Here is an 18,270-nt window from a genome sequence, read left to right as displayed (position 1 = left end):
GAGTTTAAAAACCACATGTATTTTCAGTTGTCTCTTTCATCCATGGGAGATGGTTTGTAAGGTAAAACAGCACATTTTATAATGCATAGTTTTTGTGTCAAAAACCAGGCAGGTTTTACCCATATGAAAACTGTCTTTAGGCATGGTTACGGGACCACGGGAATAATAGGAGGAAGATGAGTAAATGCAAACTTGTGCTCCTCTAAAAATTACCAATTTATTTTGTTACTGACTTCTCCCTTCCTTTTTTAATTATTTGGAAGTAGACTTTTTCCATTGGATTGTGTCTTTTTCAGGTACGATGGTATATATTCGTATGGTCATTGCCATGATCTGCCAAAAAGAGATAAAGGTTTTACTCTGCATAATATACAGTTGCTAGAAGGGTGGCCTGATAAGAAGATGACCACAGGGTCCTGTTTAACCTGTAAGGGGGAAGGGGAGCTAGGAAGCTGGTGTTCAGTTCCCCCACAGCACCTCTAAAGGAGAGATGAAGTATTACACAACTATGAGTGCGAGCGAGAGATGTCATTTGGAACCCCATCTATTAAAGGGAACCTGTCACATTGAAAATACAGTTAAATCTGTAGGCAGCATGTTATACAGCAAGATGAGCTAAACAGATTGTTCTAATAACTAGTGAAAAAAGATTCAGTAAAACTAGTAAATAATGCATCTAAACTTTTGCTCATTCTGCACTTTGGTGTCCAAGGGGCATTTCTATTAGTGATTAACAGTTATCTTTGGATGGACTGATTGGGACCACCCACTAGACTCCTAAGCCTTACAAAGGCAGAGTTTTAGATGAAGAAAATCACTACTTATCCTTTTTTTTTTTTTTTAAATCAACTGGTGCCAGGAAGTTAAACAGATTTGTAAATTACTTCTAATAAAAAAATCTTAATCCTTCCAGTATTTATTAGCTGCTGAATACTACAGAGAAAATTATTTTCTTTTTGGAACACAGAGCTCTCTGCTGACACCTCTGTCCATTTTAAGAACTGTCCAGAGCAGCATATGTTTGCTATGGGGATTTTCTCCTACTCTGGACAGTTCTTAAAATGGACAGAGACGTCAGCAGAGAGCTCTGCGTTCCAAAAAGAAAATAATTTCCTCTGTAGTAGTCAGCAGCTAAGAAGTCCTGGAAGGATTAAGATTTTTTAATAGAAGTCATTTACAAATTTGCTTAGCTTTCTGGCCCCAGTTGATTAAAAAAAAAAAAAAAATACGTTTTCCACCCGAGTACCCCTGTAATATTTTCTAACAAACAAGTATTATTCCTATAAAATTTCATTCCAAACTCATTTGACTTATCAACTTTTCTACTGAAGTCTTCTGCCGTTTCTTTCCTTATGTCCTCTTGGTCTTGTCCTAAGTTGAACTTAAATTACAATTTTATTTGAAGTTTGAAATTTAGAATCTTACGACTATTTTGCGTTCAACATTTAAATAGACCTCGCTTTTCAGCAGTCCAGCACTTGTCAGAGATTGTAGCGATGTTTGTCAACAGGGTCCCCAACTCGAACCTCTGCTTACAGTGCCTTCTTTCATGGCGGCTAAATAGATGCTGTCATTTTTTTTTTAAAAGCAATGATAATGGCACATTATGGTCCCATACTAAGAGGCTTCTCATTGACAGAGCTTCGCTTGGGCACATTTCACAAACAAGCCTCAGTGTCCTCTCTTCTGCTGAACACACTGCAGGCTGACCAAGCAATTCACTGTTCCAGATCTGTGCCAACCCACACAGCTGGATTGGGATATGGGGCCAGGTGGTTGTACAGCAGATGCAGAGCAGACCAAAGATTTCAATGTCCACAGCGTTTGAACAAGGTGAGAAGCCCCAGGCAATAGGTTTCAGCTCTATTCTGCAACACAGATAGCAGTGTTTATACTGCAGGTATATACTAGTTATCCATAGGTTATAGACCCTAAATTATAGTTGCATACTGTAGGATGTATGGTACATTCTTAAAGGGGTACTCCGGTGAAAACCTTTTTTCTTTTAAATCAACTGAAGGCAGAAAGTTCAACATATTTGTAAATTACTTCTATTAAAAAATCTTAATCCTTCCAGTACTTATTAGCTGCTGAATGCTACAGAGGTAATTCCTTTCTTTTTGGAACACTGATGACATCACGAGCACAGTGCTCTCTGCTGACATCTCTGTCCATTTTAGCAACCATGCATAGCAGATGTATGCTAAGGGCAGCTCAGTGGTTAGCACTGCTGCCTTGCAGTGCTGGAGACTTAGGTTCAAATCCCACTAAGGACAACAATAAATAAAGTGTTATTATTATTATTATTATTATAATAATGTCAGCAGAGAGAACTGTGCTTGTGATGTCATCAGAGAGCATTCCAAAAAGAAAAGAATTTCCTCTGTAGTATTCAGCAGCTAATAAGTACAGGAAGGATTAAGGTTTTTTTAATAGAAGTAATTTACAAATCTGTTTAACTTTCTGCCACCAGTTGATTTAAAAGAAAAAAGGTTTTCACCGGAGTACCCCTTTAAAGTAAAGCTGACCACACATATAGCTGTTGGCCAAATCCGTATTTTTTTTCCTTTTTTAACTTTTAATATCTTAAATGATAAAATGCAAATTAGACCCCTAGTGGAAGTCGGACACAATATTAAATAATAACTAAACCAAATATGAATGTGTCTACGTTGTGCCCAGATACAAATTCTAGGAGCATTAGCAATTTACCTAGAAGAAAAAGAACAAAAATTGATAGATTAAAAAGGTACTATTGATCGTGCTACTTAGCAGGACCAAAAACAACACAACTGTCCCAACGTGTTTCACCCTGTAGGTGCTAAGATCTTAAGGGGATAAACTATAGAACAATGCACAAGCCAAAACCCAAAACCATGCAAAACAAGGGAAGTGACATAATGCTGTTATCTGCTGGAAGAAAATAGGAACCATTACTATACTCTGCCTGTAAAGCAAATTTTCATGTTTACTGAACAAAACTTTACATCTGGTGTGTAGAATATGCAAACTTTTTTATAGTGTTCAGCTCATCACAGCAGGTATCCCTATTGCCATAACTGGTGATTATATTCCATAGTTGGCAGCACAGGGCATTGATAAGGCTTAGGGAGGTTTTCCCACAATTGTCATTTATCACCTACTCACAGTACTTGGCTGTCTCCATCAGTCCCACAGTCTCATAGGCCACCCCATTCAGTCTCCCCTATAGAGAAATACTACAATGGAAAGAGTTGCTCCTCTTCTGTTTATTTGGGCCCATTCCTTGGTTAATTGGTTGTCATCTGACCACTGTTTACACTGGCGCAGTGACTCTCAGAGGCCATCGCATGTTGAAGGCAGCATCAACATACGATGCTTTTGTATGTCGGGGCCATCGCATAAACGGCTATCCGGCAGCGCAGACTGCTTCAGCTGCCACCGGATAGCCGTCTACGGTGCCCCGTGAGCTCCGGTAATGGTCTCCTACCTGTCCTCGGGGCTCCGGCGGGTCCTCTTCGGGATCCTCTGCATTGTCGGCGCTCTCCATCATCGTCATCACGTCGCTGCGAACGCCGTCCCGTCATCCAATAGGAGCAGCGTGCACAGCGACGTGATGGCAGCGACGGAGAGCGAGGATGCCGGGGAAGCAGAGGCCTTGCCGGAGCGTCGAGACACCCCGGGGACGCGGCGACAGCGATGGAGGGCGACATCCAGGGCAGCGGTGACGGTCCGGAGCGGCGGGGACAGGTGAGTACAATTTCCTCTACCAGTGGTCTTCAACCTGCGGACCTCCAGCAACATCTGGAGGTCCGCAGGTTGTAGACCACTGTCCTATACATTACATTGCACGGATCCCTCAGCATACGATGGTTTCAACAAACGATGGTCCATTTGGAACGGATTACCATTGTATGTTGAGGGACCACTGTATAAAGAATAACATTTTCTTGAGTAAGATCATTTTATTCTACATTGACACCGATCATTCACCGATATGTACAGGGAAACGGTCAGCGAGATACATAGAATACCATGTCAGCAGAAATTTTCTTCGACATATTAATGGGAATAAATAAAAGATGAGGTGTTTATAAGATGGAGCGATATGTAGTGTCTGTTTACAGAAGACGTCTGTTCCAGCTGTAGCTCTACATTCCGGTGTACCACACACTAGATATTATTCTGCTAGAGGACATACACCCTTGTGGTACCCTATATACCATGACATCACCATGTTGCCTAATCAGACCCACATTACTGCCCACACGCAGCTTTACCGTGGGACAGATTACTAAAATTACTTTCATACGGCCGAACTCATGATTGTGCATCTGGGCTTTAGCAAATAGTGCCCCTACCACATGCAATAGGGAAAAGCTCATATATTATAGTTAGAATTGCACCAGCTTTTTCAGGTAGACACCACTTCTCATACAACTTGTCACTGACAGGAGCTCCACAAACAAAAAATTAAACATGTATATAAACAAAGGATTTTTGCATCTGAAAACACCAGATTTTTTGCTAGATTGGCTGCATTAGGGTGAACATCCCAAAGTTTTTTGCAAGTTTACTGCAAGTTTTTCTCCCCTGATCATTTATACTTGTTTCTTCAAATGGTCCCATAGGACTTTGAATTTTTGTGCCAATCAAAGTCTCAGTTGTATGGTTAGCCTTAGGATTAGGGCCCTTTTAGATGGGCCAACGGGAGGCAGGGAATGAGTGCTAAACTCACCTTTAGGGTGCGTTCCCACAGGGCGTATACGTAGTGTATTTGACGCTGCGCAAAATGTATGGCAGCAGCGGGAAATACGCTGCGTATTCCTTGCTCACTATACACACAGGGCTTTCCGGCGGCAGCCCTATGTGTGTAGTGAGTTTTGGAGGCGGGGCCGTGTGCCGGCGTGTCTGTGACGCGCGGCTCCGCCTCCAAAACTCACTACACACATAGGGCTGTCGCCGGAAAGCCCTGTGTGTATAGTGAGCAAGGGATACGCAGCGTATTTCCCGCTGCTGCCATACATTTTGCGCAGCGTCAAATACGCTGCGTATACGCCCTGTGGGAATGCACCCTTAGGCTGAATCAATCGTGTGGCCTATTAAAGAGGTACTCCCGTGGGAAAAAAAAATTTCAAATCACCTGGTGCCAGAAAGTTAAAAAGATTTGTAAATTACTTCTATTAAAAATCTTAATCCTTCCAGTACTTCCCAGCAGTTGTATACTACTGAGGAAGTTCTTTTCTTTAGGAGTTTCTTTTCTATCTGAGCATAGTGCTCTCTGCTGACACCTCTGTTCCTGTCAGGAACTGTCCGGAGCAGGAGAGGTTTGCTATGGGGATTTGCCCCTACTCTGACAGTTCCTGACACAAACAGAGGTGTCAGCAGAGAGCACTGTGGTCAGACAGAAAAGAACAACTCAACTTCCTCTGTAGTATACAGCAACTGATAAGTACTGGAAGTAATTCAAAGTAAATAGAAGTAAATTTCAAATCTAAGAATATAGAATATAATCACTCCTCTAAGATTTCACCCACAAAAGGTGCATAATGATATTTCAAGGATTGCAAAATTGGAATAAAATTAAAATGTATTAAAAATGTCAATATGAAAAATATGTAAAAAATATATTGACATTTTTAATAAATTAACATTTTATTCCAATTTTGCAATCCTTGAAATATCATTATGCACCTTTTGTAGGTGAAATCTTAGAGGAGTGATTATATTCTATATTCTTTGATTTTCCTTGGCCGGTGGGTTCTGGTATTTAATCACACTGGGGGAGATTTATCAAAACCTGTGCACAGGAAAAGTTGGCCAGTTGCTCATAGCAACCAATCAGATCGCTTCTTTCATTTTGCAGAGGCCTTGTTAAAAATGAAAGAAGTGATCTGATTGGTTGCTATGGGCAACTGGGCAACTTTTACTTTGCACAGGTTTTGATAAATTTCCCCCACTATCCTCAGATTTTTGGTTGTGAGCTGCACCAAATTTTTTTTGTAAATTTCCAATCTGTTTAACTTTCTAGAGCCAGTTGAAATGGAAAAAAAAAAAAAAATTTGTTTTCCACCAGAGTACCCCTTTAAACACTTCAATGTCGGCCACATATCTCCTAGGGTGAATCGGCCAAAAAAACAAGCATTTTCTCATTTGCTGAGCACTGGCCCTTTTACATGAGCCAATAATTATAGGAACGCCATAGGGGATGTACTACCCACAATGATGGAAGTGAACGGTTGGACCAACTATTCAATGATCATTTGGGCGGCCATTTAATTCATAGTTGATCGCCACTTGTATCAGGCAGCTGTCTTCCCCTATAGAAGCACCCTTAGACCAGACTGTCTATTGTAGTGCCTCACATTGTAATTTGGCACCCATCATTGCCACAATCCTTGTTCTGAAGCCCTGCTCTTTCTCTCTTAGTCGTGCCTCTTGGCTAGTGAGGTGCAAAAAATGTCTAAAACACAAGTATGCGTTAAAAGTTTTGAAAATGCAAATCATACCAGATTTCTGGCAGTTTTGGCTTAGTAAATGTCCCTCAACATATAACGACAAATATATCTTTCAGGTGTAATAGAAAATTGCGATAGAACAACAGCTTCTTATAGAACACCGGGAATCACAATATTATTTTATGGATACTATCTAGTTCTTCATGGAGTTATTCAGTAATGGACAAGTTATATTAGACGGACCTGTTTTCTTTCCAATTAACCTTCCTGAACCGAGTACTCTGAGAGGGGAGTTATCCCTGGGGGTTTGGCTGTCTGCTGGGGTCTTAGAGGACTGGTGCAGGGTTTTGTGATTGGTGGCGGCCTGAGGTATGTATATCTCTTGTCTGGGAGCAACTGGTCTTTGTTAGCAGCAGATAATAAAGAGGCTCATTACGCTGGAATGCTAAGTGTGTGTGAGAGGGTACATGTGCCCTTGACTCCACGAAATATATACTATAGGAAGATCACTGGCAGAACAAGATATGATGCTGAAAACTGGAACATGGGTGAAGTGGGTTTTGAAAAGTACTGATCCTATACTCAGCATTCATGTTTACTATTGAGCTCCCAATATTTGTTAGGGTTGTAAGACCTTTTGGAAAGCCTATAGGATCTCTGTGGTAGCCAATGCTTTGTCAAACAGTGTTGCTGAAGGGACTAAAGAAACATTGGGGAACTGGCACGTTGTGTTGGATATGAGCAATAGACAGGTGTACCAATGTTACTGCAAATATACAGTATGTCCATTTGCGGGAAGGGGTTAATAACAATAGGAATGGCACTCACCACATGCTTAAATTTTCTTCCTTTATTTCAATTTACTGCCTTTATTCCAATAAAGTGCAGGTTTTAAAAGACGGCATGGTTCACCTTGTTTTTAACTAAGTGTTTGTAATCCCCGCCCTAGTGCTTGCGTCATCCAGGTGAGGTGTTGAAATGGACACGTGAGCACAGGATGGGGAGGGTCTATTGAAGCTCAGTCGAGCGAAACAATTGTAACCTGTGAACACACAAGCTGGCGTCTGCACCTTGCTAGGTGAACCATGCCGTCTTTTAAAACCTGCACTTTATTGGAATAAAGGAAGAAAATTGAAGCATGTGGTGAGTGCCATTCCTGCTTTCTACTTACCTGAAGTCTATTACATGTCCTATTTTTCTATAGGAGTAGAGCACCACTAGCTTCTTTAAGGAGGACTCTGCTTGCAGTTTCTGAATTGGGTGTATGCAGTGCCGACCAGCTGTATTCTCTATAGCATTTGCGTTCATAACAACAGACCTACCTATTGGACAGTAGCCAGTAGGTAGCCAAAGTAGTGACATGTCAATCATACTGGAATTATCTCTATGGCCTGTGTGTGTCAATTTCCTATACTCATACATCGGCCATAATTACCTCACTGCTTCAAAAAGTCACTGCTTGGGAATTTAAAGGGATCCAGTCACACAGAAAAAAGATACCATATCACCATATTATAGAGCAGAAGGAGCTTGGTAGATGGATATACAGTTTTATTCCAGAATAACTTGTTATTTTAAATATGTAAACCTCTACTGATTCTGGCCCAAGTAGTCATGTATAAGTTTGTATATAGAGAAAAATCCCCCTTTAATCCCTCTAGCTACATATGGGACTGAACATATAACATATATACTGAATATAGTCTGTAATACTGAAGGTACAGATAGAGGAATAGCAGTGTGTATACCTGAAATGCACCTAAACGCTGTGGCTAGAAAAATGGCAGGCGATATATGAATAGGGTAGCAGAATGACTAAAGAATAAAGAGTAGACTGAAAAAATATAGAAAAGTGTGTACACTGGCAGTCGCCTATTACAATCAAACTTTACTGGAGTCCATTAAAAACTGCACATCTCGACAGGAGAGAGCGCATTAGCTGAACCTGAGATTTTAATGGACTCCAATAAAGCTTTTTTTTGTTTTTTTTTATAGGTGAGTGCCAGTGTATACATTTTTCTATATTTTTATAGCCTGTAAAACAATGTTGTTTCTGCTGTGCTATGGGAATAGGCCGGTTAAAGATCATGTTACTCTCTAGTGGGCATGGTTTATCATCACAATTGATAGCGTATGGTATCTTATACATATGTTACTAAATAATCAAAATGTTATAATGTTGTAATTCAGCCACCGTGCTAATACGCCATGATTGGTGTGTATTGGTTAGAGCAGCATAGAGCACCAGCATGTCTTATATCATATACTACATATCAAATATACCTATCCTATTTCCTACATTGTGGGTTGGTGCGTTGCGCACATATAGGCTTGGTGCAGGGTGACAGCAGGACATGTGCTGCTCTTCCTCTAAAGGACATTAGTGCAGACTCGGGGGAAATCAGCATCAGGGAATCTTTGTCTTCCTGGCTCTGATACCTCCCCCCCAGGCCAGGGGCTTACCAAGTGTTTGGATAAAAATCTCTCTGTACCTCCTTAAAATTTCTGGTCTCAAGTGCCTGAACCAATGGGCACAAAGAGCAACATAAACATAAAAAGTGAAGGGGGGTGTAAGGGATGAGATTAGAGAAGGGTTGGGGGTGGGTTTGGGGGACAGGGCGACACTGGAATGTGCAGATGTAGCATTTTTAAGCAGAATGTCATAATGTGCTGAACATATCCATGGGAACACTGTGCCAGCCAGCAACACTCAGACAACACACCGGCCAACAAAATATCCTAAGATCTGCTGTATCATGGCCGGAGACATTGCACAAAGCTGCTGATGTGTCTTCAGAAAAGATGTATAGACCCTATAACATGGGACAGGGGATGCGGCTGGTGTACATATATTGATTTCCAGTAAGACAAATATGAAAATTGGGTAAATGGACAATTTCTCTGATCTGTCTCATCCACCATTACATTTAACCTGCAATACATGTTCTGTGTAAACATTGGGAAATAGCAAAAAAAAACTAAAAAAAAATCAGTTCACACCAAATATTGGTATTAACTTCACTGGTGTCCAAAAATCAGAAGGTCTGGCTCCATAGGTCCAGTGCCATGCCCCATTGTAGCCTACGGAGCACCTGATTCAAAAGACCTAACTTGTTTCATCTGATCCCTTCCAGGATAGCCAGGCATATGTGAACACAACCTTATTGTAAAGCTAACAGTCTAATGGGAGTAGAGGTAGCAGTCTCATGTGGGCCCTGGTAGTACCATTTGGCTTTTCTCACATGGCAGTATTTTAGACAGTATTTTGTAGACACTTGAAAGTCAAAACTATGAGTGGATAAGATATATAGAGAAAAAGTATACTGGAAAGATCTGTATCTTTTTGATATTTTTGGACCCATTCCAAGACTTGGCTAACAAATGCTGATGCGCAATATTGGAGTGTAGCCTTACAGTGATTATACACATAGCATTTTAGGATTTTTCCTTCTTTTCCTTCTTTTTTTTTTTTTTTTTTTTGTTGTTGTATGAAACAAAGCAGACAGATGTCTGCCGAATGATTATAATGGAAAATATATATAATTACAAACAATGTTTTCTGTTTGCACTTATTAGGGTGTTTTGAAAAATGTTTAAACGCAGAATGCTCTAGATACAGAACTTTTTCCATATAAATTTGAAGCCTGAAAAGTTACCACCCATTAAATGCTATTAAATATACATTAAAAGCATGTCCCCAAAATGACAAAAACCATTGGGTAGATGTATTCTAAAGAAACTGCTGCATTAAAAATGCAGTATAATCTGCAGGCATCATGTTATAGGGCAGCAGCAGCTGAGCAGATTTATAACTAGTTTTGTAGGGAAAAGTTTCAGGATAATTGTATATTATCCCCTATGTTATGTATATAAGAATGTTGTATCTTTTAAGAAAGGTTAACATGTGAATATCAGTTGTCATGTGATTGTTACCCAGGAGGTATCAGTGACCAGTTGACTTAAGGGTGACCAATGGGACCCCACCAGAGTCTCCCCCATAAAAGCCCTGGGAGGAGTCTCCTCTCTCTCTTAGTACCTGAGTCTTTGCTGAGGTGCAGTTGAGCCTAAGAGTCCGGAGTCATAGGAGGCCTCAAGTCAAGTCTGCAGCCACAAGTTACAAGTCTACCAGTAAGCTAAAGTCACAGCTTAGTCTGTCTCCAGTCAAGTCAAGTCAGTCACTGTCATCTATTGTCAAGTCAACGTGGCGTGCACTAAATTGTCCAAAAACAAGTCCCAGCAAGCCCTTAAGGTCTCTGAAGTCACTGGTCACCTTGTGGGCCTGGTTACACTGTATAAACTGCACCATATGTCACTCAGTTAAGCTACCATTGTCCGTAACTTGGTGTCGGAGTCATTATTGCCCCCGTGCCTAGCCCAGGAACCAGCGGTATACCTTTGGGTGATATTGAGGATAAACCACACCCTGGCGTCACGAATAGAAGGGGTTAATGCCATCTGCCCTGCATCACACCCCATACCACATGTGCATAGAGAGAGCTGTCAATCACTGATAAGAACTGCCCACTTGACTACTTAGATCAGAATAAGCTGAGGTTTTGATGAATAAATGACAAGTTATCCTGAAACTTTTCTCATAAAACAACATGTCAATCTGATCAGCTCCTCCTGATCTATAACATGCTGTCTGCATATAAGACTACATTCATTTTCAACATGACAGGTTCCCTTTATGATTCGCATTTTGCACACCACCTGTAAACAGAAGTTATACAGATGCAACAAATATTTAAAGAGACACACACCTCTTAACACATTATGCACATCTATTGCTGTCATTAAGCTGGCATGAGTTTCAACTATAATTTATGATTTCTGGTATAAACTATAGTAAATCTGCCTGGCTGTGGGAGGCCACACACCCCTCTCACTTTGGGGGAAATTGTGTTGAATATAGCAAAAATGAAAAAAAAAAAAATCTAAACAGTTCCGCTGGATATTCTGACGAAATTAAAAGCACATTGCTGAAGATTTATCAAAACTTGTGCAGAGGAAGAGTGGTGCAGTCACCCATAGCAACCAATCAAATTGCTTCTTTCATTTTTAAAGAGGCCTGTGAAAAATGCAATCTGGTTGGTTGCTATGGGCAACTGCACCACTCTTCCTCTGCACAGGTTTTTATAAATCTCCCCCATTATTTTCAATTGGATTTTCCTGTCCCATTCACACAATGGAATTTCCGCTGCTGAATTTTCTGTGGACACGGAAATTAGAATTTCCGCACCCGATACATCTGGCACGGAAATTCTGCCATGTGCACAGCGCAGCAGAATCCCGTGGAAATCAGACTGATTCTTCCTGCTGGCATGGAACATCATTGTTTTCATGGTGGCAAGAACATATGACCAAAATTTCATTTTCATGTGCATTTATACTGGGTAAGTATTGCTGATTGTTTGGACATTAGCAGTTGGTATTGATAACTAGCCATTGTAAATGGGCTATAATTCATGTACACTTTGTCAAAAAGTGCAATAAAATATAATATTCAGAGTGTTAATGGGGTACTCCGGCACTAAGACATCTTATCCCCTATCCAAAGGATAGGGGATAAGATGCCTTATCATGGGGGTCCTGCCGCTGGGGACCCCCGTGATCTTGCACACAGCACTCCATTACAGTCAGACCCCAGAGCACGTTCACTCCAGGTCTGATTACTGGTGTTCACGGGGGCCGGAGCATTGTGACGTCACGGTCCCGACCCCTTGTGATGTCACCCTCCGCCCCCTCAATGCAAGCCTATGGGAGGGGGCATGACAGCTGTCACACCCCCTCCCATAGGCTTGCATTGAGGGGGCGGAGTGTGATGTCACACGGGGGCGGAGGCGTGACATCAAAATGCTCCGGCCCCCGTGATCGCCGGTAATCAGACCCGGAGCGAACGTGCTCCGGGGACTGATTGTAACGAGGTGCGGCGTGAAAGATCACGGGGGTCCCCAGCGGAGGGACCCCCGTGATCAGGCATCTTATCCCCTATCCTTTGGATAGGGGATAAGATATCTTAGCTCCGAAGTACCCCATTAACTGCGCCTCATTTTCAGAAGTGTGTTTGGTCTTTTGAAAATTTGGGATAAATAGCACATAATTTAATACCAGGTATAATTGGTATTAACTGCGACACTTTGTGCACCAGAAACTGGAGCTAAACCTTCAAAAGAGAGCTAATAGCGCAAAAAAGCCTGGCCACGCCCCTTTTAAAAATAATTGTCGAACAGGGCACAAAATCGAGTGCTTAATATCTGAATATGTGGGTCTAATCGTGAGCACCACATTTTAGGCAAATGAAGCGCCGCTAAAGCAAAGAAAGTGGCACAAATTTCTTTGAATATCCCCCACAATGTCTTTAGGCGAGGGCATTATAACAACAATAAAAAATCCTGGTAAAATCGGGACAACACCAAGACCTGCAGTGCAACTTAACAATTTGTTGTAACCTTGTGGTTATAGCAAAACATCTGACCTAGTCATGCCACGAGTTGGGGTAATGCTGAGGTTTTAGTCTTGATGGGCGTTATGACATTTTGATAGTCGTTATCTGCACCAAATAAAGAACCGTATGTCATTCCTCAGATTTCATTTCATAAAAACATCTATCTAGTCATCTGGACGCTTTGTGGTGGTTTCAGCTTCTAGAAACGTATGTTCTAGAACTGGAACGTTTGATTCACTGTTATCTTGAATTGTAAATCTCATTCCTATAGAATGTCTCAGTTTTGTTAGAAGTCTACTTCTTGTCTGATGTCTCACTCCTTGGGAACAAAAGAATCCTAAAAATCCTTGTCAGGAGAGGCTGGAGCCTCCTTCTCACCACTACTCCTCAGCTCATTAAAATGCTTGACCCTGCTCCCCTCTCGCATTCACACATCTGCTTCTTGTTAGGGGGTTCCAGGGTGGGATGAATTGCGTCTAAGGGGTGACTGCATGGGGATTACTCATGATTAAGAGATATGGGAATGCCGTAGTTTGGAGGGCACAGGTGACAGTCTGCTTGGTACTCGCTGGTCTACAGGGTGTTATATATTTTAGGGAGACTGGATAGAGAAGATCAGTATGGATAGTTAATGAAAATTAATGGAATAATGCAATTTGGGGATATTTATGGCCTTGATGACCAGGTCTGCACATCTGGCATGATTGTAAGGTTGGTGAAAAGTACCAGATGCCATGCCTCACTGCAATACTATGCTGGGTGGGTTAAAAAAGTAGGTTTGTTTTTACTAATCCTGTAAATAGCTGGCAGCCCATAAAGAGCTCTGAAAGATTGTGTACATGGAGAGGAAGGCTGACAGTAAAGAGAAACAGACCTGCCGCTTCAGGAAAACAGATGAGGAGCGGAGAGCGGGCACACAGGGCCTACTAACTCCCATACAACCCGTCACCGGGCAGACATTGTGAACAACCTCACAATAAATTCTGTCAAACTTCATTTTTAATACCCCAGAGATATGAGATATCATTTTTCTTTCTTGTTAATACTAAGATTGCTTAAAAAAAACAAAAGCGGTCATACATTTAAGTCAGCTGATCAAGTCAGGATAATTAAATGGGTATTTTAGGAATTTTATTCTTCAGCCTTTGAGCCCATTATGCCAAGTTTCAATACATACTGTTCTAATACCTCTGTGCATCGTTTTGTCCCATTTCCTACACAGGACCCACACCTGTCTTTTTATTTTATTGTTGTCTCTGACCTTTCCCAGCATTCCATGTGGCCAGAGCCAATATGTCATAAGTCACATTGTCTCATGTGGCTAAGCTGCAGGGTGGAAGGGATTTAGCAATGCTATCCACTTACCCACTGCAGCATAGCCCTGCCCCCTAGAGACCATGTGACTTTTATAACATATTGGCCCTGATTTACTTAGTGGAGTGTAGGTATCTTTGCGGGTTTTAATTCCCTACAATTTATTTTCCACAGTATTTTAAGGTTTCCCTACATTTTTCACTTTCCCTACATTTTGCTTTTGTTACACATGCTCTGATCTGTAGGGTTTTCCTCAGCTCAAATCCACCACATTTTCTGTGGAAACCTTAGTAAATATGTTGTTTTTTTGTGAAAATGTTGGGAACACGCCCGTTTTTGGTGACCACATCCCCTTTCCCCAACGGTTATGCACCTTTCCCGGGTTTTCTTAGTAAAATGGAGAGTTAGTCGTGTTTTTTTCAATTCTGGTGCAGACAGAATTTCTGGCACAATGAGCCAGAAACTGGCGCACAACACGACAAAACTTGTCGGATTTGCAATAGTAAATGAGGGCCATTGTCTCTGGTTCCATGGAATGCTGGGATACGCCAGAGACAACAGTAAAATGAAAAGACTTGCACTACAGCTCTCCCAGGATAAAGCAGCACAAAGCGGTAAAACAAACATATTGCACAGTATTATAACTTGGCAGCATGGGCAAAATCCTAAAATACCCCTTTAAATCATACTCAATCCGTGGCGTGTGTGGACGAATGGAAAATCAGTTTAGCTTCCACTAAACGTTTTAAGAAATGTCTGAAATGTCATAGTGACAAGGCTTTTTATGAGTACATATACAGCTGGCCTGGCTTTTCAGGGAGAACTGAGCACTGTAAGATGGAAATTAATTACTCCGCCCCTAGACATCTTATCCCCTATCCAAAGGATTGCGGGGGTCCCATCGCAGCACCCACCGCAACGGCTTCCGGCAACGCTGGAGGCTTCGGATCCCGACCACGCGAGTGGAAGAGCGTGACGTGACGACTCCGCCCCCGTGTGACGTCACGCCCCGCCCCCTCAATGCAAGTCTATGGTAGGGGGCATGCTGCAGCCGAGATCCCGGGGGTCCCCAGCAGCGGGCCCCCCGTGATCTGACATCTTATCCCCTATCCTTTGGATAGGGGATAAGATATCTAGGGGTGGAGTATCCCTTTAACAGACCCACATTCATATGAATGCTTCTGCCTGCTCATCTAAACTTCTGACAACTTCTTTCTTAGGTCCCCCCTTGTATTAGTCCTTTACATTTTCCAAGATCTCAGTGTATAGTCACTGCAAAGAGGCATTTATTGCTTGTACTTCTAGAGCACGGTTTCCCAACCAGGGTGCGCAACACTGGTTGGGAAACACTGTTCTAGAGGATGAAAATGTGTCCTGGTCAGGTGATGAAGACATGCATGAGTGACATGAAAGACAGAGCTCTGATAACTGTGCTGTGACTGTGATGAACACCGAACCTAAATGAGCATCACCTGACCAATGGTTAGATACGCTGAGGATTTTGCTTCCAGGAAATCCTGAATATTAAGGACAGCAACTTCCCAAATTTTTCCTTTGGAATATTCCCTTGGAAAAATTTTCTTTTGGAATATTTAGAAGATATTATCCTTAAACGGGTACTCCGCCCCTAGACATCTTTGGATAGGGGATAAAAAGTCTGATTGCAGGGGTCCCGCCGCTGGGGACACCCACAATCTCCCTGCTGCACCCAGCATTCGTTTAGAGCATTGGGTGCAGCGCCGGAGGCTCATAACATCATGGCCACGCCCCCTCAATGCAAGTCTATGCCCCCTCCCATATACTTGCATTAAGGGGGCTTGACCGTGATGTCATGAGCCTCCACCCCGCATCGCAAGTCATCCGGCACAGAGTGAAGTTAGCTCCGTGCACCGGATGTCTTGGGTGCCGCAGCCGAGATCGCGGAGGTCCCCAGCGGTGGGACCCCCGTGATTAAACATCTTATCCCCTATACTTTGGATAGGGGATAAGATTTCCAGGGGCAGAGTACCCCTTTAACATTGACTAACGCTGTTGGATTCCAAATGGCATCACAACCAACAATTAGCTTTTTTACCCAAATGGGAAGTTGCCGTGTACGCATTTACAAGATCATTTTAATCTTGCATCTAAAGAATTTTATGCTTTTCTTCAAATTTCCCATTTCCCAACCAACAAGAGAGACCCTTCATTAACTACTAATGCCAAACTAATCCAGTTCGTGACCAAATAGTCCTCATATAAGAAAGGCATTAGCTTTTACTATAACCTGCTTAACTCCAAACAAGATATGCATATTCATTTCCCTATAGAAAAATAGTGTAGAGTTATAAAAATATTCATTTAATTGGATAATAGAAAACATTTCATTGTACTACACACAAAGAAGCAAATATGAAAACACACCTTTGCTAGTATTTCATCCCATCTAGACTTCACCGAATATTCCTATATTCTACAAACTTGTGTTGGAAAGCTATAGGTACGCAAGTTGCATTTACTGCAGCAGGCCCCCTTTCACAGTGACCATTCAACCCCATCAGTGCCTCAGTAGTTGGCAATGTTGACTTGCAGCGCTGGAGTCCTAGCTTTAAATACGGGAATGGTAATATAACTTGAGTTTGTATGTTGCCCTTTTGTTCCCATCTGGGTACTCTGGTTTCCTCCCACACTCCAAAAACATACTGATACGTAAACTGACCTTATTGTGTGTATGTGTGGTGGCTCAGTCCAGCTGTTCTAGCCACTCCCCAGCAGAGTAATCGGGTGGCTGAGGACTTAAAAGATTTGTTGGACGTAGCTTTGGGCGTATTTCAGGTGCTACAGGCTTAAATAACTGTATTTCCTATTTTGCATGTGTATTCATCTGCCATTTTGTGCATGCATTGAGGTCTACGGTGTGTCTAGGGTTAATGTATTTACATATATTGCATCATTTTGTACAGCTGAATAAGGATTTAGTCACATGCAAATTTCCTGCTCGAGTATTGCAGGAGCCATTCCCAACTCCACCTGGGTAAAGAAGTGGACCTAAGAATGCTCTAGTTAATGTTTTAAGAGTTGTTTCTCAATTGTTACTTCATGAGGGGACTAAAGTAGTGAGCCTAGGTACTGCTAATGTCAGGCATACCTCCTATATATAGGCCATATACAATAGAATAGAATAGAATAAATTCTGTAAAAACAAATAAAATTAGTAAAAACAAAAATTGCAACAAATAAAGATTGCCATAGAAAGTATCAAGAGCCCATTATTATTATTATTTTTTATCCAAATGTATTTTTATTGCTTTTAACACATAACAATTATACACAAAAACAAATACAGACATAAACATAAATCCCTTGAAATGGATTGAGAAAAATAATAATAATAATAATAATTAAAAAAAAAACACAGCAAAGACAAAAACTAAAATAGTATAAAACATTCATATCAACACACACTTACATTAATTTTCCCTTACTGTGAAAACCTGAGGTTACTCTATATAATTAAATCCATTTCTAAATCTATTTCTAGCTACTCCAGTCTAAATTATCTCTTTAGAATGAGGATAATAGTTCAGTGTTACTTCTAAACAGTTTCTATAGTCTCCATGGGGGAGATTTATCAAAACCTGTCCAGAGGAAAAGTTGCCCAGTTGCCCAGTTGCCCATGGCAACCAATCAGCTTCCTTCTTTCATTTTTAACAAGGCCTCTGTGAAATGAAAGAAGCAATCTGATTGGTTGCTATGGGCAACTGGGCAACTTTTCCTCTGGACAGGTTTTGATAAATCTCCCCCCATATCTATTCATATATTCTAATGGATAAGGTTTTTTAGCCACTAGGCCCTCCATCTTATAGTGCTGCCTAGGTCCTTTCCCCAAGCTTATTGAAATGGATAGGGATGTGGTTTTTTAAAGGATATCAGGTGGGCATATGTTTAAAAAAAAAAATCTCTCTATCCTGCAACCCATTTTTCAGCTGCAGAGAGCCACCACGATACTCCGTCACCTGCACTGCCCGTCATCAGCCACAGAGTGATCCTCGCTCTGTGCAGCTTAAAAATGGGGATGCTGCAATAGAGATT

At 41.5% G+C, this 18,270-nt stretch overlaps 1 protein-coding gene across 5 annotated transcripts in view; it reads left to right on the top strand.

Moving 5' to 3' along the window:
- Window positions 1-18,270, top strand: part of MYRF (myelin regulatory factor) — a 184,343-nt gene that overhangs the window by 82,344 nt on the left and 83,729 nt on the right. The window contains exon 1 of one of the 5 annotated variants that reach the window (XM_056526789.1): window positions 17,984-18,111. The exons of 3 other annotated variants lie outside the window; for them this stretch is intronic. The gene's annotated coding sequence lies outside the window, so the exon portion shown is untranslated. Of the gene's footprint in view, window positions 1-17,983; window positions 18,112-18,270 lie in introns of those variants that run through there. One more of the 5 variants, XM_056526790.1, reaches the window with a different exon arrangement.

Source organism: Hyla sarda, chromosome 6, assembly GCF_029499605.1.
Source record: "Hyla sarda isolate aHylSar1 chromosome 6, aHylSar1.hap1, whole genome shotgun sequence".
NCBI lineage: Eukaryota > Metazoa > Chordata > Amphibia > Anura > Hylidae > Hyla > Hyla sarda.
The sequence above is the reverse complement of the archived record's forward strand: the minus strand, read 5'-3'. Positions and strand labels throughout refer to the sequence as shown.